This window comes from Rhinatrema bivittatum, chromosome 4 (genome assembly GCF_901001135.1).
Source record: "Rhinatrema bivittatum chromosome 4, aRhiBiv1.1, whole genome shotgun sequence".
NCBI classification, from domain to species: domain Eukaryota; kingdom Metazoa; phylum Chordata; class Amphibia; order Gymnophiona; family Rhinatrematidae; genus Rhinatrema; species Rhinatrema bivittatum.
The window spans coordinates 60,502,131-60,528,488 of record NC_042618.1 but is presented as its reverse complement, the minus strand read 5'-3'; the positions used below and the strand labels follow the sequence as shown (position 1 = coordinate 60,528,488).

Sequence of the window (26,358 nt, the reverse complement as noted above, 5' to 3'; positions counted from 1 at the left end):
TATGGTGGCTCTGTCACCAGAAGCCAAGGCTTCCCTAGGTACGGCCCGGGAAACATTAAATAGTTTACTACACCTTCGAGCTTCAAAATCCCTTCAATATTACCGATATCAACTTTACAAGTACGGAAATCGGGCGAGCCGCTTAATGTCCCACTTGGTGCGCCCAAGGGGGGTAAGGACGTCCGTAGTGGGTATTAAGGACAGTCGTGGCATCCACCAGACTGCCCCTGCCACAATAGCGGCTCGGTTTACAGAATACTATACTCGGCTGTATGGCGTCAAGCCTATGAATACAGAGGTGGCTGAGACATTGTTCAAAGGACTGTCATGGCCCCATATATAGACTGATGATCTTACGGCCTTAAATCGCCCCATTACTACCCAGGAAATCTATTCCGTGATTCAGGGCTTGAAGCTTGGTAAGGTCGCTGGGCAGGATGGGTTTGGTTCCGAATATTACAAAATACTGCAGTTCCCTATTCTCACGCCCCTGCAAACCTACTTTGGGAGTCTGTTGGATACTACTTCCCTCTCCGAGGCCGCCAACCAATCTGTCATTGTGGTCCTTCCCAAACCAGGCAAAGACCCTTTAGAGATCGGATCCTACCGCCCCATCTCGCTGATTAATGTCGATATTAAGATTCTTGCTTCAGTACTCTCAGCCAGGTTACACGCTATTTTACCTGCTCTAATACATGAGGATCAAACTGGGTTTGTAGCTGGCCACAGGGAGTGCGCAACATACGACGTCTTATAGCCACACTTAGCTATCAAGCCGAAGCGGAAGCACTGATCCTGAGTTTAAATGCTGAGAAGGCCTCTGACTCTTTATCGTGGGAGTATATGTTCTGGGCATTACGAAAATATGGCCTTTCTGGTCCCTATCTACAATGGATACAGATCCTCTACTGTAACCCGAGTGCCACTATATTGCTTAACGGGACGCCTATGGGGGCCTTTCCCATACACTGTGGGGTTAGGCAGGGCTGCCCCCTTTCCCCACTACTATTTGTTTTGGCTTTGGAGCTTCTGGCCATCCGTTTGCAGGGGGAAAAAAGTTTTAGTGGTATCAGTGTGGGGGCCACCCCTTAAAAGTAGCGCTGTTTGAAGATGACATTTTGTTGTTTGTCGGTAGACCGCATACCAGTGTGCCGGTTATTGTTCACTTATTTGATCAATTCCAACTAGTGGCAGGCCTTCGAATCAATTACACTAAATCAGAGGCCCTGGCCTTAAATGCACATTTACTTGGTACTTGGGTGGGCCCCTTCCCCTTTCAATGGGCCACTGCTCAAATTAAATATTTAGGAGTGTGGGTCCCACGGAACTTAAAACAATTATACGCTCTAAATATCTCGACCTGTATTGCTAAGCTGCAGACACAATTGGCCTTGTGGACCCCCCTCCCATTATCTCTCTTTGGCAGGTGCGGTTTGGTTAAAATGGTGTTTGGTGCCTAAACTTCTTTATCTGTTGCACATGGTACCTTGCTGGTTAACGGGGAGAGATATCCGGCGCCTGCTCTCCAGTATACAGAAGTTCCTCTGGAAAGGGAAACGCGCACGGCTTGCCTACACTGCATTAGAACCACCAAGGGAGCGGGGAGGGCTTAATATGCCAGATTTCCATTTGTACAATGCAGCTTGCCTACTTCGGTTTGTGGGGGAATGGCTTATGGGGTCTTGCCATTTGTGTGCAGCGGGGATGTTAGCCCATATGTCAGCCCCCGGCTCCCCCTTGAGCATAATTCAATCCCGCTCTGGAGCGCGCTGTAGTGTAAATTATCCTACAGTGTCGTACCCCTGTATAAGGGCTTGGCGGTGGTTGTGCCAGCTGAGCAATATGTCTGGAGTTCGGTCCCTGTTGCTCCCTTTCGTACACAATGTGGAATTTCTACCGGGGCGGGAAAGTGGTGCTATATTTCAGTCCTGGGCGGATAGTGGGATACTTTGCATTTCACATGTATGATCCTGCCTCTTGTCTTTTGATGGATTTTGCTACGTTGGTGCGTACTTATCAACGAAACAGTTCTATGCTTTTCTTTAGGCCCGTCACTACTTGCAGTCCTTCGCCTGGACACCCGCTGAGTTGGAGGCAGATCTCAAGTTTGCGAACACCTTCTTTGATACTGCCTATCTCACCAATACTATCACTGGATGGAAACACTTGGGGCACAAGCTTCGCACCGCTGATCGGGTGACCTGTCTGGCTAGCCGATGGTCCAAATTATTGGACTCCCCTATTACTGGGGCCCAGCTAACTGCTTTCTTTACTAATTTGTATAGGCTGCTACCTGACATTGGCCTCCACGAAGTACAGTTTAAAATCTTGCATTGTGTTTAATATGACGACGTTCGCCGGTTCCAGATGCTGCTGACCACATCCCCTTTATGCATTAAATGTGGCATAACGGAAGGTACTCTGCTACACAGGCTTTTTGCTTGCCAATCCCTTCAACCATGCTGGATAGCTGTTTTGGCAGTGATTGGCACATGAACTGGAGTTCCCCTAAGCGTTACAGGTTCTGTGATATTGTATGGCTCAACGCCGATTCCTCTTCCTGGCGGCCGCTCGAAGGCTAAATTTGAGTGTCGCTATTATACTGGCCTGTCGCACTGTCCTGGTGGAATGAACGGAGCTGGTGTCAGTGCCGCCACTTTCTGCCTGGGTCAATCACATGGCTTCCTTGGTGCAACTGGAATGTCTGGACTTTTTAGTCGGAACTCGAAAACCAGACAAAATCTACTGCACATGCTGGGATGCTTGTCTCTCCACCTTCCCTACGGAGTTGCAAGATGGACTTCGACTCAATGGTTACACGCCTAACTGGTCCTTATAGGTGGGGGGGGGGGGGGGGGTAAGGGGTAGGATGTGAATGTTGGCTGTCTGTGGTATGCATGAATTGGGTTATGGGATTAGGGGAGGGTGTGGTAGGAGGTGTGTGTTGTTTTGCAATTGAAAAAAAAAAAGGAAAATCAGGGATTGGGCAGAAGTATGGGGCCTGGTGTTCTCACTGTCACTGACATTGTATTGCTGTTCTACTGGTTACATTGTTTACAGTTTAGTGTTGGGTGCCTCTAACAGCTGCCTCCCTGTTAATAAAAAGTATTTTGAAAAAAAAAAATAAGAAAGGAGGCCAGGCTTATTGGGCCAAACAAAGAGAAGAGGCTCCACATGAGCGAGGAAACTTGCTGGTGCGTGTATGTGAGTGGCAGTGTTTTGTGTGTAAGTGGCAGCTTTGTGTGTGTGTGTGTGGTAGAATGGGTACCTGAATGCGTAAGTGGCAGCTTTGTGTGTGTGTGGTAGAATGGATGCCTGGGTGCGTGAGTGGCATCTTTGTGTGTGTGTGTGTGTGTGGTAGAATGGGAGCAAGAGCATTTGTGTGTGATTGAGAGCTTGTATGTAAGTAAGAGAGAGCATGTGTGTGATTGAGAGAGAGACTGGTTAGAGGTGATGTGTTTTTGTGAGAGACAGAGACTGCTCAGAGTGGTGATGTGTTTCTGTGAGAGAGAGAGAGAGAGTCTGGTCAGGAAGGTGACTGGTATATGTGTGAGAGACAGAGACTGGTCAGGGAGGAGACTAGTGTGTGTGTGAGGAAGAGAGACTGGTTAGGGAGTTACTGGTGTGTGTGAGACAGAGGGTGTGTGTGAATGGGCTGGTTGTGGGCCCTAAGGAAGAGGACTGTGAAGACAGTGCTTCAGCAGCCACTGCTACTTCTGGTGAGTGCTATTGGCCTGCAAGGGAAAGGAGTAGGAGAGTTGCAAGAGGGTAAGTAAAGGTGGCTTTTTAAGTTTATTTTTCTTGATTGACTACCATTTTAATTATTGGGTATTATGTGATGTGTCTGCTGTTTTGAAATATTTTATTGATATTTAGACAATTTAATAATTTTTTTGAGTTTTTAATTGTTGGATGTTATTCTGTACATCAGCTGTTTTGTAACATTTATTAGTATAGTTTTACAATTATTTCTGAGTGGGGATCTCTAGCAGCTTGGCTTGTTCTGTTTTCCTAATAGGAGGTGTATTAGTGTTTAGGGCTTGGTTTAATATTTGTAGTATTGCCTTTTCATAGATAAGGTTGTTACTGTTTGAGTGCGTTCCATAATACAGGTGTAACTTTGTGCAGATTAGTTTGTGTGCATTATTGCTGATCCTGGGTCTATGTTAGGTGCTGTATTTGTCTTTCCATTTCTCCAGGTTTGTACTGCATTCAGAGTAGCGTTTTTGGTTTTCCTTTCCAGTTTGTCTCCATATTTATAATTTGTGGTCTTTCTGTACTTGGTGAAGTTCAATTCTGGGTGTGTGACCGAGGTGAGGTATTTAATTAGCATGTAGGCATTTGTATCAATCTTATTTGTTGTGTTTTCTCAATAGGACATCCATTAGTGGTAAATTACTGTCTTTTCATAAGGAGGGGTATCAAACTCTCTTTACTGGCAGCCACATTTTACTTTGACTGAGATGTCATCAGAACCAGAATATCTTTTCTATATGGTGAGTTGTACAGGGTATTGCCCTAGTTCTGCTCTGCACCCATTGTTGGGGGGTCGAGAGGGTTCCTGGGGATGCAGAAAGTATGTTTACATTTAGCCCGGTGATGGCCACATGTTCAGTGTGTCACGTATCTGTGAAAATCATCTGTCAGGTGTGTCCCAGCCGAAAAAAGGTTGAGAACCACTGGTCTTTACTATAGTATGCCCTGCAATAAAATTTACATTGGCCACACCAAGAGGGCTATAAAAACTAGAATGATCCAACATGCAAGTTACATTTGTACCAGGAAAATGGAAGCCCTGGTGGTTCAACATTGGACTGAGCACAATCATTCTCTCCAAGATTTAAAATGTTTTGTTATACAGCAACAATTTGTCAAGAGGGGGCGATATTTCCCTTCAGTTACTAAGAAGAGAACAAAGATACATCTACCAATGGGACACAGTTCACCCTAAGGGTTTAAATAAAGCCACTGAATGGGAGGCATTTTTTTTAATGTCTGCTGCTTACAGTAACCCTTAGATATAACAAAGTCCATATTCATCACCATTATACTTAAATTGCTAACTCATTTGCTGGGTCGTTATCACCACATTGAAACAGTATAGATGGCTGTGGAAATATTCTTGCCTGCAGATAAGAAAAGATTCTTAGAACACAGGGAAACCAAATCAGCATAATTACAAATGTACAATGGAAGGCAATTCTGTGGTTGTAGCTCTCTACAGGAGTCAAGAAAGCTTTATACAAATTGATCTTAAGGAGCCCTGTGTCTGAAGCTCTTCACAGGTAGCAATAAAGTTCTATACAAATTACCACCAGATACAAACAACTAAGAGCCCTGATGTGACACTAACATCACTGCATTTGTACTGCAAGGAGGCATTGAAGTCTGCTCCAGATACAGTTTCAGCAAAGAGACTTGAAAAGGTTTCCAACACTCTAAGAAGGTAACACAATTAAGGAAAGAGGGACTCAGCTTTATAACTCCTTGTTTAAACTGAAGTCAAGCATCCAAGCTTGCTATAACTTTTGTAAACAGATAAAGAACAGTCCATTTAATGTTCTGAGGAGATAATGCAACACCGTGGCTATCAATAAGAAGTGAAAGGCATAATTAATGTCTTGTACTTTAAACAATTTAACAGTTCTCATTAGTTAGAGTTCAATCAGACTGGGTTTCAGAATTAACAATTAGACATACATTTTTGTTTTCAGACATTGTAAATTCACACATGATTATGGCTGCATTTAGCAAGCTGTTAATTAACAACAGTCGAAATCTTGAGACACTGAATTGGTAAATCGACATATAAAGGTTAAACAAATGTTGCTTAAAAAGTTTGGTTTGAAAAATCTTTTGTACAACAATAACCAGATATAGGCATCAATACCAATATTGTGTACAATATTTGATTTTTCTAGTAGAATCATTCTATTTTGAAATCTGTTCTTTTTGTTAGTATGGTTTTACTGCTATTGATTTTATATTTCTTGATTTGTTTTGAAGACTAATGAAGTTTCTCTTTTTCCTTTGTTACACTGCATGCAGTCTCTCTGGCTTGTTGCAGTTTCCAGTTCAGTTTTTGTGTGCATGTTTCTAATTATGCTTTATGGTCTCTTTATTCTTTGTTAGGTGAGGGTCTGCACATTTGACTGAGGTGATGTATTCTGCTGGAATGTAGTTTCTGTGTAGGGCTCTATAGCAGCCTGGTTTGATCCATTTTCCTAATAGGTGGTGTATTGGTGTCTTAAGGCCTGGTGTAATATTTTCAGTGTTGCCTTTTCTTAAGTAAGTTGGTTACTGTTTGAGTGCTGGAAATTTTTTTTTGGTATGGGATGTTTACCATTTATGCAATTTCTGTTCAGACAGAGTACTTATCTTCCCTTGTGTCATTCTTAACAATAAAAATAATAGTGGACCTTTTATTTTTTTATTTCCGCCGTGAATTGTAATGAGAAGTATATCACACAGGTGTGTCACGATGGGAAAAAGGTTGAGAACCACTGCTCTGTAGATCAAAGTGCTGATATTCGAGATTGCTGATGGAGCTGGCCACAGTTGTAACTGTGGTGCTGAGCTCCTCTTCAGTTTTACCACTAACTCCAAGCAAAGACAAGCCCATCTGAGTTACCGAGGAAGATGTATTTCCTCCAACTATGACTCAGAGAGGGTCTCCTAGCCAGTGGGAGCAAATTCATAAATATCAGAATGGGGGGCGAGCTGCAGGAACCATGGTCCCCCCCCAAATTTCGGATGGCAAGCATTGATGGCAATGGATGGCACATTCCCTCCCTCTCACCTGCTCCAGAACAGCAACATTGGTGCAGTGGATGGCGCAATCTACCCCTCCCCACCCCACCCATATCCCCTAACTGAGGAGTGTACAAACCTACAGCCTGACATGCTTTTTTTCATCCCTATCTAATCTGTTTGTCCCATTATCTTCAGCCCACCACCAAACTGAAATAGTATAAAGAACAATGGCCTGATATCACAGGCCTTTGTGATGACGTCGACATAGGTATCAGCTAGGGATGTGCAGCAGGGACGGATTCATCCGATTCGGTATTCGTCGGGACCCAAATCCGTTGCATCCGTTTTTGGAGGACCCCGATTCGTCCATTAGTTACATATGGTATTCGTTTCCCATTAAAGTTGAAAAAAAAACCCCATCCCAACCTTTAAATGTAATTAACTATGACCCCCAATCCCTCCTGACCCCCCCCCCCAAGACTTGCCAAAAGTCCCTGGTGGTCCAGCGGGGGTCCTGGAGCGATCTCCTGCACTCCTGCCGTCGGCTGCCGGTATTCAAAATGGCTCCGATAGCCTTTGCCCTTACTATGTCACAGGGACTACTGGTGCCATTGGTTGGCTCCTGTTACATGGTAGGAGCACAAGATGGTGCCGGCTGGACCACCAGGGACATTTGGCAAGTCTTGGGGGTCAGGAGGGTGGGGGGTTTATTCGTTAATGATACGTTGCATTTGTGGGGGTTTGCCATATGTTTCGGAACCCCACAAATGCAACAAATAGGGACCTATACATTGCAGATTGCGCATTCGTTCAAAACGAATGCACATCCCTAGTATCAGCAGCCAGCAGAGGCGTCCTCTCAGAGCTGTAGCGTAGCATAGCGAGAGCAGCATGGCCCCACCAGAATCAGCAGCGTGGCTTGTGGAGCCTTAGAAAGAGGCGTGGGCCCACAACTGGGTTGGCCCCCAGAAGCTCAGTCGTCCCATGGGTCATGGGGGCTGAAGAAGACAACTGGTACTGCTTCAGAAAAGGAGAAAAAGTGAGTGGGGAGTTTTAACACTGGAAGTCAGAGAGCAATAGGTGGAGTCCTAGTTTTTGTGTGATTTCAAAATTTGGTGCCCTAGGCAATTGCTTACATTGACTATGCCTAAATCCAGCCCTGCCCACATTGGTGTGTACATACAGTGCCAACAGCTCCTGTGGTAAAGTCCTCACTAAGAACTGTTGGATTATTTTCCAGAGAAGTCCCTTCAAGGATCAAATGATGACAAAGTGGATTCTATCTTGTGTGAGTTCTATCCGGATGTTTCCCCTACAATCTAGCAGAGGTCTTCACCTTGGTCGCTATCTTCAATATGGTGTCATGGCCTAGGGTTTCTCCATTGTCAGGTGATGAGGAGGACTCCACAGAGATTCTATCTGATCCCCTTCCAGACTTGCTGCAACATACCTCATGCCAGATTCTTGGATAAATTGGGTAAGACTATAAATATCAGTGTTAAGAAGAAAAAGAATCTGAGAATGGATGTCTTCAGTTTCTGCAACCTCCAGCAGATTCTGTGGCTATCCCAGTCCATAAGCTTCTCCAGGACTGCCTGTCAAGGATTTGGCAGATGCCATCACTGTGCTTCCTGGTGGCTCAGAAACAAGACTTAAAATATAGCATACAAGCTACCACAGGTTTTGGGATGATTTAGCTCCCACAACACTAGATACTGGTCAGATCAGCATTGAAGTGTGCTAAATGCACTGTTATATTTCAACAGGGGAAAGACAAAGTTCTTCGAGTCCTTTTTGGCAAAAAGTACTTCCAGATTTCTATGTTGAATGCTTGGATGGAAGCTCACAACTCTAGTACAGAATCTACATGAATGTTTCTATAAGCAAAGTCATCATACCCAGATCAGAAGGATGTTCACTGGACAGTGGAAGAAGCAGAGGAATATAAAAAGCATCTTATTCCATCTGTTCCATCTATGAAGCTTTAGATATCATAGCCAGAACTTTAGTGTTAGCACTGGGGCCCAAAGACTCATGGTTGTGAGTTAAAGCCTTTAAGAAGATGTGAATGACCATCTCACAGATGTGCCCCGCACAGGGGACAACTTGTTCGGTGACAAAGGTAAGCAGACAGTGGCTCTGAAGACCACTTCCATCAGTGGAGGTAAAAGTTCAATCCTTCCCATCACATGGCACCAGATAACCAAGGACGGTCCTGAAAATTGTAGATTGTGGCTACCACTTGTGCTTCTCTCGCCTTCCTCCGAAGTGGTAGATTTTAGTCTTCAGTTCAAAATCTCAATCCTCCCAACTACAATTGGAAGTGGAGTTGTTCCTCATACAAAAGGTGATCGTGCCTGTATCTTCCAAGAAATGTGGGTAGAAGTTCTATGCTCAATATTTCGAAATCCCCAAGAAAACAGGAGCATTGAGGCCTACACTGGGTTGACAAAGACTGAACAAAATGCTAGTTTGGGAATGGTTCAAGTTGAACTCCCTTCAGATGATTCTTCCTTTTATCTAATCAAGGGACTGGATGTGTGCTCTGGAACTGAAGAACCCTTATGCACATCTCTATTCACTCCAAACCCCAGAAATTCCTTGTTTACAGTGAAGGACATGCATTACCAAGCTAAGCTGCTCCTCTTTAGCCTATCTGCTGCCCCAAGAGTGTATATGAAATGCCTGGCAGAAATAGTAGTGCAGCTTTATTGGCAGGGTGTATGTATGTATGTTCCCAGAACTGGATAACTGGATGGTGATAAGCCATCCCTGTCAGAGGTTCTAGAGTCCCTCGAAGACCATTCAGCTTTCCCAGTCACTGGGGTTCCTAGTCAACTTTGCCAAGTTGAACTTGATTCCGATTTCGGTAGATTCAGTTTATAGGAGCCTGAGTAGTCTCTCTTCAGCTGAAAGCATTCCTCCTGGAAGAGAGTCGTGGCATTGAAGGACCTAGCAAGGTTGATCTTGGTCTCACTCGGGCACATGGGGGTCTTATGTCTCATTTACATATGCAAAGCCTTTAAAACTAATGGGATCAACTCTAATAACCTTTATCCCACCAAACGGCAGGCGGAATGAAGAAATAGGATTTACATCCAGCCAACATCTAACAAGGCATTGATCTGAGCAGTACGAGTATACAAACATCAGGGTAACTTGCTCGATACGACGCTTATTACCTTCAAACATTAAGCCTTATTCTTCACTTTGATACAGCTCCAACAATGCTCTCTGCATCAATGCCAGGGGTGGAAGAAAATTAGAATCAAAAAGCTACCAATAAGGGCCCTGAACTCAGCGGTCGGAGTAACAGATAAATATGAGAAAATAAGTGTGAAAGCTTGCTGGGCAGACTGGATGGGCCTATTGGTCTTCTTCTGCCGTAATTTCTATGTTTCTATTCCTTGGAATACTGCGGGCGCATTATAGAGGCCAAAGGGCATCACCAAGTATTCGTACTGTCTGTCCCGGGTGTTGAAGGCAGTTTTCCAAATGGCATCAGGATGGATTCTTACCAGTTTATTCACTCCGCGTAAATCCTGTTGCGTCCGTCGCTGCTCGATGCCCTCACTCCGCCCTCTTTACCTTTGTGGCGACTCCATCTGGGTCTGATGGACTGCTAACTGCCGCAAAGTCTTCTTGCCGTCTCTCTCCAGCACGACGCTGCGGATCCGCCATGTTCCTGATGTCGTAGGGCGCGCACGTGCACGCTCCAATGTATGCACCAACAAGGGCGCGAACCTCGGGGGCGTCCCCCTGAGATGTCGTCATCCACTTCCAATATAAAAGATCTCAGAATTTGCTAATGAATCGAGTTAGCAAGGATTCGTCCAAGCTACTCTGCCTCCTCGGACTTACCAGGGGTACCCGCTCCTTGGGGGCCTCGCTCTCTTATCTTTATTTCAGATTGCAGATAGGAACCGGTACTCACTCCTCGAGGGCCCATGTTCCTGAACAATCTGAAGATTCTCTACTGCCTAGAAGCTATCGCAGATACAGACACTTGTGAGTTACCACCGCTCTCTCAGAGCTTTCCCTGGAACCAGGTACTCGCGCCTCGAGGGCCTAACCCTTTCCAGCTACTGAGCTTCTTAGACCTTATGTGAGTTTGTCATCCAGTTCTGGCTATGAACACAGCATACCCTGTCTACTCACTATCTATAGTTTCTCTACAGCTCAACCATGGAATCGCAGTTCCAGTACCTGAGGGACTTCAGCCCTGCGGGGCATATCTGCTCACTACTGCCACCTCTGGTGGTTCTACTAACCTGTCTAATAAAAGAATTATCTGTTTCTGTCTCCGTACTCAAGCCTAGCCGGTGGTCACTCTCAGGATATCCTCCTGGGGGCGCAGTCATCTGCCATTGGCCCAAGGATCCACCTATCTATATTCCTCTATAGCTGAGTGTCCTCTCCAAGCACTCCGCTGGTACAGTGTGCTAACTCCTCCTTCCACAGGAGCTGAAGCATAACAAGATTGCTACTCCCTAGCAAACCTAACAAGATTGATAACTCCTCATGGGATCATAACAGATTGATAACTCCTTCCTCTGTAGGAGTTAGTTCCCAACAGATTGCTAACTCCTCCCTCCATGGGAGCTATAATCTAACAGATTGCTAACTCCTCCCTCTCCAGAAGTTGATCCATAACAGATTGCTAACTCCCATCTGCTTGCTCCTCCCACCAGACAGCAGATTTATAACAAATCCAGCTTCATAAATATGGAGGCACCCTGGAGACGGTCAAATAATTTGGATGTTAATGGCAAGGGATATTTATCCATACGAGTAATGGCGTTGAGGCTGCGGTAGTCAATACACGGCCTAAGTGACCTGTCTCTCTTGGTCACAAAAAAGAATCCCCCCCAGCGGAAGACATAGATGGGCGAATGAATCCCTTCGCAAGATTTTCCTGGATATATTCTGTCATTGCCTTCGACTCGGGCAGAGACAGAGGGTAGGTGCGTCCACGAGGAGGAGTTGTTCTTGGAAGGAGGTCAATTGGACAATCAAACCTTCGGAGAGGCGGAAGGAGGTCAGCCTTTTGTTTAGAGAACACGTCCTCAAAGGCCGCATACGGAGCAGGCCGTCACCACAGGAGGTGGTGTCACTTTCTGAAGACAGGACTGGTGGCAGGTGGGACCCCACTCCTCCAGTTGCAACGAACCCCAGTTGAATTGGGGAGAATGCTTCTGTAGCCAGGGAGTCCAAGCACTATAGGATGGATGGATTTCTCCAACACTAGTAATTCAAGTTCCTCGGTATGTAAGGCCCCAGTGTGCAACTGGACAGGTTCCGTAGTCAAGGAAATTCGGCAGGGTAACGGCTCTCCATAGATAGAAGCAATGCATAGCGATGTGACAAGTGAACGGGTCTTTATACCCAAAAGCTGAACAAGGTCCTTGAGAATAAAATTAACTCCTGCTCCGGAGTCTACCAGAGTACGAACCGGGAAGGATCGGGAATCCCAGATCAGAGTAACTGGTACAGATAACTGAGGGGCCGGAGAAGTTGCACCCAAGTTCAGGACCCCTACTGAACTCTGGCCAAGGAGTTTCCCGGACGGTTAGGGCAAGTCAGTAGATGGAGCCAGGTGCTCCGCAATACAGACACAGACTGGTTTGTCTCCGCCGGAGGCGCTCTTCCAGTGTCAGCCGCCCACGACCCAACTGCACAGGCTCTTCCGTCTTGACCACTTTGGTATCGCTGCCGAAAGCAGGGTTGGAAATGGGAGGTGAACAGGAGCAAACCCGTATAGGTTTCTTGGGCATTTGACTCTCCTGGTGACGCTCTTGAAGACGGTGGTCAATTTGGTCTGCCAAGTCTATAAGGTCCTCCAAAGAGGAAGGGAGCACTTGTGCAGCCAGCTCATCTTTCAGCTGCGGGGAGAGTCCATCCAGGTAGATAGCTTGGAGGCAGTCTTTCCTGCCAAGCGAGCTCAGTAGCCAAAGTCCGAAACTCAATGGTATAATCAAAGAGACTTCTTTGACCTTGTCGAAGGTGTAGTAAGCTGGTGCTTGCCAGGGCATGTCGCCCAGGATCATCAAAAGTTCATCTGAATACAGCCACAAATTGAGCCAGTTCTTTCAGCAAAGTGTCCGAGCGTTCCCACAGGGAAGAAGCCCAGGCCAGCGTCTTCCCTTCAAGGCAGGAAAGGATAAAGGTGACTTTAGTCAACTCGTCTTGGAAGACGGAGGGCTGTAGAGCAAATTGCATGTAACATTGGTTTATAAACCCTCTGCAGAGTCTAGAGTTGCCATTGAAGCGCGGGGACGCTGGAAGTGCCAATAAGGCTTGAGGCATCGATGGAGGTGGCTGTGGATTAGGAGGAGCCGAGGTAGAGACAGAATCACTAGGACGATCATTAAGCCGGATATGAAGACATCCAATGGAGGCAGCCAGTTCCTCCAAGAATTGCTGCTGTTCTTGTACCTTGGATGCCAGGTCAGTTACGGCCTAGAGGGCACGCGGCTCCATTGAGTCCATGGCCTTTGCAACCTGTTGTGTCAGAGGTGGACCCTTGGGCCGAGGTGAGGTTGACGCAACCCATAGGTAGGGACCTGCGGGTCCCCACCATCGGCAGGTGGAGTAGGCTAAAGTAAGTGGCCGCTGGAGTTTCACCTATACCAGTCCTCGTTCCCAGCGGGTTCAGCCTTTGGGTGCCAGGGCCGGCAGGACTTAGGTGGGCCTCAAGGTTGGTTCGTGAAGTAAGGCGGTTCAGCCCAGAGCCAGCAGTCGATAGGTGGTGTAGTCCTACCCTGGACAGAGTTCGGTGCAGGAACTCAGGCACCAATGGAACAGAAGGTAACTGGGGGCGCCTAAGCAAAGAAAGGACGAAGCCTTGTAAGTCCACATCCAGGAGATAGACAGGAGGAGGTGTCACTGACAGGCTGGAATCAGGGCTGGCAGCAAGTGAAGGTCGTGGCAAGCAATGTAGAACTCTGGACATGGAGTAATCTGTAGCGTAGTCGATCAAGGCAATGGTCAAGGCACGGAGAAGGCAGGCATAGTCAATCAAGGCAATGGTCAGAGCATGGAGAAGGCAGGCGTGGTCAAATGTAGCAAAGGTCTGGGGTGGGAGATAAGCCAAAGAATAGTCACACAAAACCGAGTCGAAATCCAGAAAGTCAGGCCAACACATAGACAGGACAGGAAGGAGGAAGACAGGAACCGGGAACCATAGGAGACAGGAACATGACAGAGATGATTCTCTATCAGCAATGAATACGAGGAGTACGAGGAGACCTGTTGCAAAGGCAACGCTATGGAGCGAGGCCTGAGCTTAAATACGCTGAAGAGTCTGACGTCAGCATCCGGGTCCACGGCCAGGTTCCCGCCACGGGCCCTTTAAAAGAATCTGCAATGCGGCGCGCTCGCCTAGAGAGGGGCACGGCGCCAATGGCAGCGTCTCTCTGCGGGCCACGCAGAGAGGCCTGATGAGCCGAGACATCTTGGCTGGCAACACTGGAGACCATGGCAGAGCCGGAGGCACTGGAGGCGACCTGAGGTCAGAGCTGGCAGCCCACTACTGCCAGTGAAGAGGAACCAGGAGCTGGAGTCCGTATAAGAAGGTGAGAGGGCTGTGCCACGGGTCTGCCGCGGGCGGTACGCGTAACACCCTGTACTGCTACCGGGGTATCACCCTTCCAAATTGTATATGGGAATCAACCTGTTCCTCCTCTTCCTCTCCCATTGTCAGTTCCATCTCCGGCAGCACAAATGATGGCGGCAAAACTGAGAAAACTATAGACCCACACTCAGCGGATGCTTCCGGAGGTGGCCTAGTCGGCCAAGAAATTTGCTGACCATCACCGAAGACCAGTGCCCCGATTCCAAAGAGGAGAGAAGGTGTGGCTCAGGGTACCATCCATGCACCTGGCTCCACGTTACATTGGTCCCTTCACGGTGCTTCAACAGCTAGGTCCTGTGACCTACCAACTCTGCTTGCCTACCTCTCTCAAAATTCACAGCTCCTTCCATGTGTCTCTTCTGAAACCTCTTGTCCTCTCCTAGCCCTCTCAGAAGGTTCCCGAAGCCCTGCAGCTGATGGCTGAGGATGAGACCACATACCAAGTCCATGAGGTCCTTGATGTCCAGAAACAGGGCCGCAAATGGGAATACCTTTTAGCCTGGGAAGATTTCAGTCCCATGTCTGCTGTCCATGGTGCCCTGCGACTGGCATCTGCCACTCACCGCCACGGCATTGCTGCTGCAGGCTGGGCACGTTGGCTGCGGCAGCCAGCCGCTTCTGGGGCTCTTCCCCGCGGTCTCCTCTGCTGCCGCACGGGTAGGCCTCGCGATGAGGGCCTCCCCAATGCGCAGGCTGTTCTCAGCGTGGGCCCCTCCCCCACTGGGTTCCTCTATGTGCCCGCGTTTCCTCTCTGGATTTAAGGGGGCCGTGACAGGAAATTGCTGCGGCCCCTCCTGCCTTCCTTTTCCTATTTAAGGCAAGGCCTGGCTCACAGACCTTGCCTTGACTTCTGGCTTTCTAGGTTCCGTTCCAGTTTCCTCCACGGAGAATCTGGCCTGCGTTCCGGTCTGCTGACGTTCTTCTGGTATTCGACCCTCGCTTGGAACCCTGACTACGAGTATTGCTGCCTGTCCCGACCTACGCCTGGGACCTCGACTACGAGCACGGCTGCCTGTCCTGACTCTCGTCTACGACTCTACTCTAGTGTCCTCATGGCTGCTCCTGGACCCGACCCAAAGCTCCACCTAGTTCATCTCCTCTTCTTCCAGAGACCCCATGAAAGTCCAGCCGACCCCGGTATCCAAAGGTTCAAACTGAGGGGAACGCGGGCTGGTAGTGGTGAAGCTCCTGCGGTGTCTCTGCACCATCCCGGCTTCGTCTACCGACGGTGGGAACTTGTGGGGGTTTCCCCCACAGGTAGTGTCAAATCCACTTCGGGCAAGGGGTCCACCCTCCGAAACATAACTCAAGAGTGGTGCTACTTACCCTATTTTAGGTTTCTCTGACGTGTATATATATATAGGTCATATATATTGTTAAGGATCAAAGCCTCCACTGCACTGCTCCACCACCCCTCTGGCTCCCAGATCCCTTCTCCTTCGGATCACTCTTCTCCTTGTACACCATCCGGATGCTTGTAAACTCCCAGGCCCTGGTCCCGGCCTGCACTGCCCTAGCTTAGCCTAAGCTCAGCTTAGGAGGAGGGGTTGGTAAAGCCAGCCCCTCTCCAAAATAGCACAAAAACACAGTTTTGTTTTGTTTTTACAAGATAGTCTATAATGCAATTCAACAGTTCTGTCTCCTTTCTTCTTCACTTGAAATTCCACCAGTTCTCAGGAACACAGTAACAATAACTTGGCTTTCAAGCCAGCCACTACCGCTGCCTTTGGGGAAATGCACAACTCTCCCCAACTCCCCTCAGTTATGCTGTGGTCAGTGGCTTTCCCAAACCAAAACAGCTTATGCACAGCAGGTTTTCCCCACAGGAGATAAAAAAAACCCCATTCCTTTAAACTACAGGTAACATCCCATCCCCCATGTCAGGTCACTTAGTCTCTGTGGCAGAACCTGAAGATTCCTCCATCCGGGAGTCTACCTCCATGTCCTGATCCTCTTCGGAGCTGGGCTTTTCTGTCCACCTCCACCATTCCGGCACGCCCTCCTCTATCGATTCAGCTGTGTCTGAATCACTACCGCTTAATTCAGGCACTTGTTCCAGCTCTCCGTCGGCCCATGGGTCAGGTGGTACCTCTAAAAACCTGGGATTTGTAGTCCTCCTTAACCCCTTTAGTGTCCTCTGCTGCGTATCATGGGTTGTGTGTGTGTGTGTGTGAGATAGTGCCCCTAGTGTTCATCTTTTTACCTGTGCAGGACCAGTCTAGATGCCTGGTCCACCTTACATTCCTTAAGGAGAGTATATTCTATGGGCAGGATCCTGCTGCACAGATGGGGCTCAGAGGACATAGCCATAGACTGGGGAATAAGAGCTGGGATCCAGGTGGTGATAACCAGACCAGGCCCAGGTCTCCAGGAGTAAGGCAGCTCCTGTAACATGACACTCTCCAAACACTGAGCTGAGTCATAGGTGAACTGTGAGTACTGAGGGAAGCAATATTGAACTGAAAGTAGAGAGAGTACACTGTTCTGAAGGGAAGAATGTTTATTATTGTGCATGTGTGAAGATATAATAAAGACATGCTGTTTTAAGAAAGGCTGGAATCAGACTAGTTTGTCTCCAGGCATGTGGATTGCAAATGCTTGCCTTTTTCAGATGTCTTTTTATTTTTCATAACTTCTCCTCAGTTATTTTTTACAGAGATACCAGTACAACTAAACACAAATACAGATGTCTTAAAATACTATGAGAAGATGGAAGTTATGTGCTAAAAGATATGCCAAAACATATCTGCCTTAAACTCAGATAATATGCTGCTCTTTCTGACTTTGATAATACATTTATTATCTTGTAATCAATAGTTATATTCTTTACCCTTTCTTCCAAGCAGAACATTTATTTATTTATTTTATTTACAGCAATTTATAACCCGCCCAATTACCAGACCACCGTTTTAGGCATTTTACAACAATACATAATAATACAACCTTTAAACAGAATTTTTAAAATACACCACACACGCACCCCACATACATATAGTACTTAAAACATCACTCAAAGTCCACGCGATACAAACAAGCTTTTACCTATTTGCGAAAAGCACAAAAATCCTGCAACTGTCTAATTTTCAGGGAGACCATTCCACAGATGCAGGGCTATTCTAAAGAAAGCCCTATTTCTCGTCTCCTGCAGCTTTACCTTAGCAACACTACGAACTACTAACAAAGCCTCCTTCTGAGACTGAAAGGGTCTATTAGGAGAGTACCTAGCTACTGCCTTCTTAAAATAATTCTGGCCCTCCCCCTGCAGGGCCCTAAAGGTCAAGGACAGTATGTTAATTTGGTTTTCTGTTCAACTAGAAGCCAATGCAAGGTCTCCAGCACAGGGGAAATATGAGCCCCCAAAGGCACCCCAGTCAGCAAACGAGCAGCAGCATTCATTACTAATTGCAATGCCCTTCGATGACAATGTGGAAGACCCATATAAAGGAAATTGCAATAATTGAATGTCAAATAAATAAATGCTTGTATTACCACCCTGAAATCCCTCTTGTCCAGAATATATTTTAACCGTTGCAATTTCCACAATTTATAAAAACCAATCCATACCACTGTTTGGAGTTGATCCTGAAAAGAAAACCCATTATCAAACACAACTCCCAAATTTTTGAGCCTAATTTGAATAGGCAAAACCAAATCATCCAAAACCAGATGGGAGGGAGCTTATTATTGACATTACGTGAAATATGAAGAACCTCAGTTTTTGAAATATTTAAAAGTAAACAATTTTGTTGCATCCAGTCTTTTACCTTTTTTAGAACACTTTGTATTTCCTGAAAAACCTCCCCTATCTCCTGAACCATCTTAAAAAACAACTGAAGGTCATCCACATATACCATACAAAATACACCCAAATTCTGTAGCATACCACTGTTATGGTTATTGATTTTTGGGTGGATCCTTGGACACTGTGGCAGATGACCACGCCCACTGGGGGCAGTCCCGTGAGGGACCACGGTGTCAGGCTAGACTCTGGACACACAAACACAGATTTGAATCTTTATTTAAACAGTTTTGGAAACCACCAGAGGTGGCAGCAGTGCATAGTAGATGTTGAGCCTGGCTGGGCGAGTATCCCACAGGATGCTGGAACAGCGAATCCTCTGCTTGGCTGTGCTGTAGTGGAAAGAGACTGAGAGTTATGAGTACACAGTGAGAAACATACAGAGTCCCAGGTAGAATAGGAGAAGCTCTGAGACAGGGAGAGCAGGCCCTCGAGGAGAGAGTACCTGATCCCTTAGAGTAGAGAGACTCAGTGGTATTGTACTCACACAGCGATTCCACTAGACGAGAGGTCTGGCACTGGAACAGAGGGCAGGCCTTCGAGGAGTGAGTACCTGGTTCCAGGGAAGCAGTACTGTGGAATAGGTGGTAGTTGTACTCACAAATGGAAACTGTTCGTGAAGTCTTCCAAGTAGAAAGGGTTGTAGATGCAGGCAGCGACTCAGGGAACATGGGCCCTCGAGGAGCGAGTACCGGTTTCCTGAGAGCACCTGAAAGAATTAGAAGAGGCCCCCGAGGAGCGGGTACCCCGTTAGCAATAAGAGTTCCAGATAGCGCTGGAGTGGCAGAGTAGCTTCGGTATGGAGAGCGAATCCCATCCGTAGAGTTCCGGTTGCTAACTCGATTAGCTAGCAAAAGTTGTAGGCTTAAATATCCGGGCAGTGTGACGTCATCTCAGGGGGATGCCCCTGAGGTTCGCGCCAACGAGAAAATAAAGATGAGGGCAGCGTGCGCACACGCCCCATGGTACCTTAGAGGAGCATGGTGAGAAGCAGCACCAAAGCCGGTCCGGGGACGCCAAAGAGGTCAGCAGACAGACGCCGTGGCAGCCAGAAGTCCAAGATGAGCGGGAGGAGTCGCAAGAAGAGTGAGGTAGGTGGGGCGAAGCCGTCGCAGACCAACGGTCGCAACAGTACCCCCTTCAACGGGCGGATTCCAACTCTTGCACCAGGTCTTGGTTTCCGAGGATGCATCTGGTGAAACTGATGAAGCATCTCTTCAAGAATTTTCTTCGGGGCCGTATCCTTCTCAAGACAGAAGGTATTCCCAAGTCTTGCCACATCTTCTTACATCTAGAATGGCTTCGACCTTGTAATCTAGGTCTTCTTCTGCATTGATAGAAGATGGTTCAGGAGACTTGGATGAGAACTCACTGAGAATGAGTGGTTTCAGAAGTGAAACGTGGAATGCGTTGTGGATTTTCAATACAGGCGGTAGCTTCAGACTGTATGTAATGTTGCCAAGACGTCGAAGGATTGGAAATGGTCCAACGTAGCAAGGAGCAAATCGAGTGGAGGGTAACTTTAGTCTCAGATGCTTAGTTGATAGCCAGACTTTGTCACCAGGTTGAAACACAGGCGCTTTAGAATGGTGAGTGTCATAGGACTTCTTTGCTCGATCACCTGCTTTAATTAGCATTTCTTTAGTCTGAGTCCATAGTTGATGGATATCATCAGCAGTGGATGGAGCTGCTGGGAATGACACTGAGAACTTCAGTGGAAGTGGCGGTGAAGGTAAACTTCTATATACCACTTCAAATGGTGTTGATCCAGTGGATGATGCTGGATGTGAATTAATGGCAAATTCAGCTCAAGGTAACAGTTTGGCCCAGTTATTCTGATGGCAACTCACATAGGCCCAAATGAACTGTTTCAGGGTCCTATTCATCCTTTCAGTTTGTCCATTTGATTGTGGATGATAGGCAGATGTATAATCCAGAGAGATGTCAAATAGCTTGCACAAAGCCTTCCAGAATTTTGCCGTGAATTGAGATCCTCTATCCAAGACTATGCGCTTCGGTAGGCTGTGAAGGCGAAAGATGTATGCGATGAAGAGCTTTGCAAGTTCCAAGGCTGAGGGTAAGCCAGGCAGCACCACGAAATGAGCCATCTTGCTGAAATGGTCAACTGTGACCCAGATGGTATTCATTCCTCCAGAAAGAGGTAGATCAACTACAAAGTCAGTAGCGATGTGAGTCCATGGCTGTTCCGGAGCTGGCAGCGGTTGTAGCAATCCCCAAGGCTGACCAGAAGTAGGCTTATGTTTGGCACAGTTGGAGCATGACGCCTCATAGGAGTATGCGTCTTCCTTGATAGTAGCCCAGAAAACAGCAAAGCAGGCGATCTTACAAAGCCGTGAGGAAACAACAAAGAAGTAGATGCCCAAGAGAGTCTTTTCCAAATCTTTTATTGGTAGAGACGTATAGTACTTGTTTAAAAATGCCCGACTCAGGCCGACTTTCGCCACATTCCAATGGCTGCCTCAGGGGCTATAAATGAACATATATATAAATTCAGTAAATTATAAATACAAAAAAAATCATAAAATAATTAGAATACAAAATTAATAAAATAATTAAAACACCAGACCAAATTTAAATTAAATTAAATGAAAAACAAACTATATTAAGAACCTCACATAAGATTGGATCAATAAAACATGTATAAAAACATATATAAATAAACGTAACATATAGACTGGAAATAAAATAAAGAGCATGTGAACAACATCAATATGAAATCTTAAAAATCGTGAGAGACCTATATATATTATTTTCCAATTAATGAAGAAATAGATTTAATGCCTTAAATGTGAACACACTGAAAAATCGCAATGGAATTCAGAAAACCATCCGCAGTACAGACATATCTGTAAAAATCCTCAATTTAATATATTGACACAAAAAATGTAGCAATAGGAAAATACTAATACTCTTGAAATATAAATGTGACACACCTTAAATGAAGTAAGTTGTGCTTAAACATCTATCGGTTCCATTCACTAATGGTGCCGCATACTAAAAGGGATTCAAGAAAAATAATAAATAAATGTGAATGTGTCTCTAGCACAGTAGCATATATCGAATATTAAACTGACTATAAAAATTGTGACCTGCCGACTGCCCTTGTTCAATTCTGTTAAAAAACGATCTACCAAATTGAAGAAAAGTACTGGCAAAAAGCAGCGCAGTGTGCCGACTAACTCTTCTAAGCCACGTCTAACAAGATGCATTTGACAGACTGAATATATTGCTAGAAAATCGGGGTCTGGGTCGCCGCTTTTCAGTTGTGGTTCGTAGTTCATAAAAAAACAAAATTCTTGCATCAATAACTGGTCGTAATGAAAAATAACCTGATTTGGATTTGAAAAAAGCTGAGAAACACAGAAAAACACAGCGTCCCGATTAAAACGCATGAATTCTATAGCGTAGTTTGTACATATGTCTGACAGACAGTACCCTGTCTTTTTCGCCCTGGAAAGACATCCTTAGTTTTACAGATGTCCAGTTGAATGAGCTCCTCCTCCCGGAGCCCTTCTTTAACAATGATGATGTCTTCGATGACTTTTTAAAGACATATATTCAGACTGTCAAATGCATCTTGTTAGACGTGGCTTAGAAGTGTTAGTCGGCACACTGCGCTGCTTTTTGACAGTACTTTTCTTCAATTTGGTAGATTGTTTTTTCACAGATTTGAACAAGGGCAGTCGGCAGATCACAATTTTTATAGTCAGTTTAATATTCGATATATGCTACTGTGCTAGAGACACATTCACATTTATTTATTATTTTTCTTGAATCCCTTTTAGTATGCGGCACCATTAGTGAATGGAACCGATAGATGTGAAGCACAACTTACTTCATTTAAGGTGTGTCACATTTATATTTCAAGAGTATTAGTATTTTCCTATTGCTACATTTTTTGTGTCAATATATTAAATTGAGTGGTATGATTTTTACAGATATGACTGTACTGCGGATAGTTTTCTGAATTCCATTGCGATTTTTCAGTGTGTTCACATTTAAGGTATTAAATCTATTTCTTCATTAATTGGAAAATAATATATATAGGTCTCTCACGATTTTTAAGATTTCAGATTGATGTTGTTCACATGCTCTTTATTTTATTTCCAGTCTATATGTTACGTTTATTTATATATGTTTTTAGACATGTTTTATTTATCCAATCTTATGTGAGGTTCTTAATATAGTTTGTTTTTCATTTAATTTAATTTAAATTATTTGGTTTAGTGTTTTAATTATTTTATTAATTTTGTATTCTAATTATTTTATGATTTTTTTGAATTTATGATTTACTGAATTCATATATATGTTCATTTATAGCCCCTGAGGCAGCCACTGGAATGTGGCGAAACTCGGCCTGAGTCGGGCATTTTTAAACAAATACTACACGTCTCCACCAATAAAAGATTTGGAAAAGACTCTCTTGGGCATCTACTTCTTTGTTGTTTCCTTGATAGTAGGCCACCAATAGTACTTCTGTAATTTCAGCAGGGTACGGTGTTGACCAGGATGGCCAGCCAGCTTGGAATCATGAGCCCAGTATAGAAGTTTCTTTCTGAGGTCTTTTGGCACAATTGTTTTACCGACAGGCACACAATAGGTAGCCGCCAAGATGACTTTCTTCGGGTCGATGATGTGCTGAGGTTCTTCAGGAACATTCTCAAAGAGGAAAGAGCATGATAGGGCATCAGCTCTGGCATTCTTGTCTCCGGGGCGATATTTGAGCACGAAGTCAAAGCGATTAAAAAACAAGGACCATCTGGCTTGTCTGTGGTTAAGACGTTGCACATGATGGAGATACTCTAGATTCTTGTGGTCCGTGAATATGATAATTTGATGTTGGGCGCCTTCGAGCCAAGGCCGCCATTCCTCGAATGCCAGTTTAATAGCCAGGAGCTCTTTATCTCCGATCCCATAGTTCTTCTCTGCAGGAGAAAAGCGTCGCGAGAAGAAAGAGCAGGGATGTAAGGCCTTGTTCTCTACCACTAACAGTGGGTAGACACGTCCCTTAGGAGGTTCAGCATTAGGTTTCAGTCTTATGGCACAGTCATAAGATCTATGTGGCAGAAGGATGTCAGCAGCTTCTTTGGAGAAAACAACATCATGGAATGATGCGTACTGAGGCGGCAGCCCTGGCATCACTGGAGTTGTAGGCATGCAGAGAATAGGAGAGACCTCCTTTAGGCATTTGCCGTGACATTTGGGGCCCCAATGGGAGAGTTCCAATGTAGCCCAATTGAATTGTGGCATGTGCAGCTGCAACCAAGGTAACCCCAGAACAATAGGGTGCATGGCCTTCTCTAACACAAAGAAGGAAATTGACTCAGTATGGAGAGCTCCGGTGCGGAGGACTACCAGTTCGGTACAACAGGTAACATCACCCGGTAACGGCTCTCCGTGAACAGATGATAAGAGTAGTGGAATCTTCAAAGTGGTGGGGGGAATCCTCAAATGTTCCACAAGTCGTCGTAGAATAAAATTACCTCCTGCCCCTGAGTCCACCAGGGCAAGGGTTTGGAATTCCAACGGTCCGCAGATCAGAGAAACAGGGAGAGAGAGCGGAGGAGAGGACGTAGTAAGGCCTAAGAAATGTCCTCCCGCAGGACTTAGGCCCATCCATTTCCTGGACAGATGGGGCATGTTTGGACTGCAAGACCAGCTTGTCCACAATACATGCACAAACCATTCCTCTTCCGAAGTCTTCTCTCTTTGGATGTCAGGTGACTGCGACCAAGTTGCATCGGTTCTTCACCACTGGCAACAGGCATTACAGGAACCAGCCTGAGTGCAGGCTTAGCACAAACTTCTTTCTGAACAGGTCCTTTACCAGGCTTGAGTTCTTGCACCTTATCACGAAGCCGGTGATCAATTCTAGTAGCTAAGGCCAATAGCTCATCCAGCGAGTCAGGTGTCTCACGAGTAGCCAGCTCGTCCTTCAAGCGGGAATCCAAACCTCTGAAGAAGAGAGTTTTCAGGCATCTAGGGTCCCAAAATAATTCAGTATCAAGAGTCTTGAACTCTATAGCAAAATCAGCCAGTAGTCGGTTGCCTTGCTTCAGGTCTACCAAAGCAGAACCAGCAACAGTGTGACGGGCAGGATCATCAAAAACGGATTTGAACAAGTCCATAAATCCGTCAATATCCTGGAGTATAGGATCTTTGCGTTCCCACAGCTCAGAAGCCCAAGACAAGGCCCTTCCATCAAGATAAGATAGAATGTAAGTAGTCTTGGTGTATGCTGTAGGGAAGTGAGAAGGTTGTAATGCAAAATGCATGCAGCACTGGTTTAAGAAACCTCTAGTTCTTTGAATCTCCCCAGAGAAATGAACTGGAGCAGCAAGAGGCACAGTAGTCTTTACAGTTACTTCAGGTAACTGACCTTCATTACTGGAAGTAGAGCCTTGATTCTTCTGTGCGTGCAGCCGATGAAACGCAGTAGTGAGTTTCTCCAATGCGTCTTGTTGTTCAGCAATGCGCAGGACCAGGCCTGGGATCGCCTGCAAGGCATTGAGCTGAGCCGGATCCATGGAGTTAGCAATCTGTTATGGTTATTGATGTTTGGGTGGATCCTTGGACACTGTGGCAGTTGACCACACCCACGGGGGGGGGGGGGGGGGGGCAGTCCCGTGAGGGACCACAGTGTCAGGCTAGACTCTAGACACACAAACACAGATTTGAATCTTTATTTAAACAGTTTTGGAAACCACCAGAGGTGGCAGCAGTGAGTACTAGATGTTGAGCCCGGCTGGGCGAGTATCCCACAGGATGCTGGAACACCGAATCTTCTGTTTGGCTGTGCTGTAGTGGAAAGAGACTGAGAGTTATGAGTGCACAGTGAGAAACATACAGAGTCCCAGGTAGAATAGGAGAAGCTCCGAGACAGGGAGAGCAGGCCCTCGCGGAGCGAGTACCTGATCCCTTAGAGCAGAGAGACTCAGTGGTATTGTATTCACACAGCGATTCCACTAGACGAGAGGTCAGGCACTGGAACAGAGGGCAGGATCTCGAGGAGCGAGTACCTGGTTCCAGGGAAGCAGTACTGTGGAATAGATGGTAGTTGTACTCACAGATGGAAACTGTTCATGAAGTCTTCCAAGTAGAAAGGGTTGTAGATGCAGGCAGCAACTCAGGGAACATGGGCCCTCAAGGAGTGAGTACCGGTTTCCTGATAGCACCTGAAAGAAGCAGAGGAGGAGCGGGTACCTGTTAGCAATAAGAGTTCCAAATAGCTACTCTTCCACTCCAGTGCTTCGGTATGGAGAGTGAATCCCATCCGTAGAGTTCCGGTTGCTAACTCGATTAGCTAGCAAAAGTTGTAGGCTTAAATATCCGGGCAGCGTGACGTCATCTCAGGGGAACGCCCCTGAGGTTCGCACCAACGAGGAAATAAAAGATTAGGGTGGCGTGCGTGCGCGCGCCCCATGGTACCTTGGAGGAGCATGGCGGGAAGCAGCACCAAAGCCAGTCCAAGGACGCTGGAGAGGTCGGCAGACAAACGCCGTGGCAACCAGAAGTCCGAGGGGAGTGAGAGGAGCCATAAGAAGAGTGAGGTAGGTGGGGCGAAGCCGTCGCAGACAGACAGTCGCAACAACTGCAAAGAGGGAGTAAATTTAGATTAAAAAGAGCAGGAGACAAAGATGAGCCAGCCCTCACCGAGGTCCATTCAACATCTTCCTAGCTAATAACCCTTACATCCTACATCCCGTAAGTCTTCATTAGAGACAAATCAAATAATTATGATCAACAATTACAATTCAAATATTTAACCAGGGGACAGGATTTATTGAATCAAGATCACAAAATCATACCATTACAAAAAAAAAACAGAAATTCAGAGTAAAAATAAAAAAGTTCAGGACCTTTGTCATACTTATCCCAATTATATAATTACAAGCCGTAAAGCCCGTTAAAACGGGCTACATCCCTCTGTCTCTCACCCTCCCCCTCATTCTCTCTCCCCTCACTCTTCACCACCCCCCTCCCCCACCCACTCCTCTCCACCCTCCCTCTCCTCTCACTCAGTCCCCCCTCTCCCTCACTCCCTCCCCCCTCTCCCTCCCTCCCACTCACTCAGTCTCCCTCTCCCTCCCACTCAGTCCCCTCTCCCTCCCACTCAGTCCCCCTCTCCCTCCCCTCCCTTCACCCACCTCCA

At 46.2% G+C, this 26,358-nt stretch overlaps 1 protein-coding gene across 1 annotated transcript in view; it reads right to left on the bottom strand.

The window, feature by feature from the left end:
• The window catches only part of LOC115089340 (golgin subfamily A member 6-like protein 1), a 223,545-nt gene that overhangs the window by 171,803 nt on the left and 25,384 nt on the right, over positions 1–26,358 (bottom strand). The window lies entirely within an intron of this gene.